Source organism: Nannospalax galili, unplaced genomic scaffold (assembly GCF_000622305.1).
Source record: "Nannospalax galili isolate Female #2095 unplaced genomic scaffold, S.galili_v1.0 scaffold3253, whole genome shotgun sequence".
Taxonomy (NCBI): Eukaryota; Metazoa; Chordata; class Mammalia; order Rodentia; family Spalacidae; genus Nannospalax; species Nannospalax galili.
Window position 1 is genome coordinate 13,656 of NW_008332656.1, and position 3,594 is coordinate 17,249.

Genomic DNA, 3,594 nt, shown 5'->3' on the forward strand with positions numbered 1-3,594 from the left:
GAACACTAAGGAAAAAGAAGGAAAAAGTGAAATTCTGTAGTTAATTTTGTTAGGGAAGAATACCAACTAATTAGAAAGGCAGGAAATCTGTCATAGTATGTGATCTCTTCTCAAGAAAGACAAGAGGAAAAACAGCATGAAATAATGAAAAATAACTATATCATACAGAAAGTGAACATATTAACTAAAATTGACTTGCAAAAAAGGTATCTCTTAAAATTGATGGAGGGAGAAGGTCATTTGAAAAAATGTATTAACTCATGACAGCCAGCCATCACTTCAGAATTCATGGTTATATTTTAAAGAGAAGTGGAGAATATACTAAATCATGAACTTTAGACACTCCGAAGTGGCACAGGGATAAAATACAGTGAGTTTAAATATTTTACTGGTAAACTTCAAAACTAAATCTGTAATAAGTCAGGTGTGGTGGTGTGTGCCTGTAATCCCAGCAGAGGCAGGCAGATCTCTGTGAGTACAAGGCCAGCTTGGTCTACATAGTGAGTTCCAGGCCTACTTGGGCTATAAAAATATCCCATTCAAAAAGACAGAAAATAAAAAAAAAAACAAACACAAAGCCCTATAATCATCCTGAAATCCAATGTGGAGTCAAGGACTTTCCCAATGTATGCTGAAAGCCTGAAAACTGAGACATGAGTCAAGTACTGAATGGGGGCATTCACAGTAACCTTTGTGTTCCCGGTATTTTTTTTTTTTTTTCTGTTTTTTTCAAGATGGGGTTTCTCTTTAGCTCCAGCTGTCCTGGAACTCACTATGAAGACCAAGCAGGTCTCTTACTCACAAAGATCCACCTTCTTCTGCCTCCAAAGTGCTGAGATTAAAGGCTTGTGACACCACACCCGGAAATTAAGGTAATCTCAATCTTTTTAGATTATTTCAAATTTGAAACTGAATTTTATCTATCTTCCCTTATATTACCAGAGAGTCCATTGTGGATCTTTTTCATCTGATCTATAACTGCGAAAATTTATTGAAGAAATAAAACATTAATCTTTGGCTCCATCTTTAGAGCTTTCAGTCCAGTATGCATGGGGCTCAGAGACTAACAGACAATGGCAAGACTGAGCCATGAGAGGGAAGGTCATGGCATCAGAAATCTCATCTCATGGCTGACGAGAATTATAGAGAGAAGGAAGGTGCCTGAACAAGACATATCCTCCAAACCACAACTCTGGGAACTGTATCCTGTCTGTGAAGAATTCAGAAGTCAGAAAGACTATGAATGAACAAGTATATGAGCAGCATGAGAAAGTATGCATCCCAAGGAAGCCAGGACTGATGTGCACGCACACACAGGAGGATGTGCAAACTTCCAAAATCAAAGAATAAATGAAGAACTGCACTGGACAATATAATATGTCTTAAATATTATACCCAGTCAATGATTCACAATCTCTTTTCTGACCAAACGGAAATATAGACATCAACAGTAGGTATCAAACAGAATAATCCCCAAATGACATGTAGACAGTCCCAAATATTTAACACATTCTTATTTAAAGTGGGAAGAGAATATAGAATTTCATGCTATATAAATATACTATCTGATTCTCATTGAAGTCTTACAATCATTTTCAGAAGAAATACATTAGCAAGTATAAAACAATGAAAAACACGAAGAATCAGAATGGCACAAACATTTTCAAATGAGGAACAGAACAAAAGACACAAAATTTACTAATTTCATGATATGCTAAAAACTTGAGTTGATAGACCTTAATATCTATCACAGAATGCATGAGATCTGGATGGGGAGAATAGATCGAGTAGCAGGTATAAAGATGATTAAGGTTTTTGTTTTATTTTGTTTTGTTTTGCTTTTATGAAATGTACAATAAAAAAATACACATTCAAAAAACTGTAGTACAGGAAGAATTCATAGGAAAATGAATCAGCTGCTAGTTTGCATTAGCAAGAAATGTGACATGGGAGATAAGAAAAAATTAAATAAATGAAGTAATATTAGCATACTAGTATTTGCCACATAGTTCATGTGCAATAAAAGTTGTTTGTCATTTACCGCAGGACACGTTTTGATGAAAGTACTATAAAATTATCAGGATCTCTAATGCAACAGACTATGGCAATACAATTTTCAGGTCTTAATCCCTCTTTCCTTAGGTCCTTGCACCTGGGCCCCTCCACTGAGTCCTACCTGGTTGGCTACAGTCTCCCTTCTAGTCACATTCCAGGGCTCCTTGTTTTCCTCCAGACAGGAGACCAGAACGGACTTAAACACAGCAAGACCTGTGTAGGAGAAGGAGGCGCATGTGCTTGCTGGATTCTTTAGAAAGTATGTGATTTCTATCACAACACTGTGCTCCACTGGAAATACAGAGATGACTCTCCAAATAATTTCTCAATTTCTATTTTAGGACAGACTCATTAGAATAAAGAGGAATTCTTTCAGTTTTCATACACTGAGTTCTATCAACGATTCAAAATGCAGCTATGGAAATGGAACCTTAAAGATTCTGGCTGCAGCATCATATTAATTGCTCTATAATCAAAAAATAATTCCTCTAACAAGTGGAAATGCTGTGCAGATATTCCAAATATTCTAATTTGTAAATTCAAGGAATCCAAGACCTACACAACAAAACTAACGTTTGTATAAAGTAGACCATTGTCTATGAAAGGATGGAAAACAGTAAAAATACTGATAGAAAAATCTCCTCACCTACAGACACCAGATTGCTGTAGTTCTCCAACATCACCTCCCTGTACAAAGCCCTCTGAGCAGAGTCTAGGCATTCCCACTCCTCCTGGGAGAAGTCTATGGACACATCCTTGAACATCAGTAGATCCTAAAATGAAAAATGTCAAGGAGATCATGTGCACTTAAACAGGCCATTGGACCCAAGAAAGAAAGAGATAATGAGTAAATGACTTCTGAATTAGATGAGAAACCTGAATTATTGAAAAGGATATTTCTGAATCTAATAACTAGCTATAATCTACTTACTAAATCTGTGTAAAAAAGAATAGTATCAGACCCCCAAACTTTTGTGTTAAGGAGCACAGCACATAAATTAAGCCCATTTCCCTCCTATATTTTTAACAGACAAGATCAGTTGTGTATTTATGTGATGTAAATTCACACTGAAATACAATTCAATTCATGAATTCAATCTGGTGTCTGCTTATAACCATGCACTGTAGGCATAGCTAAAACATAGATGTTTTTTACCTTAACATGACCTGTGGACTGGACATAATCCTTTCTGAACAATTTACAGTGAGGCCAGTGACCCAGCTACAAAAGACACTTTCTCCAAAACCAGTAGTTCAAAAGTTTTAGTGGAACATGGTGGAAGATAAATAACCATGTGTGCTCTCCATCCACAGCAAGAAGACACGATCCTTGTAAAGAAATTCCTATACCCTGCATGTACTGTAGAAAGTACAGAAACATCAGTGCATAATTATTCTAGCAATAGATCTATAGTAATTTCTTATTTTATCCTCACTTACCTACCAAAAATTTAGCTAGAAGTTGCACACTGGCTGACTTATGCACACCACAATTGGATAATCTGAGAACTGGCTCCTCACCAAAGAGGCATCAAAACA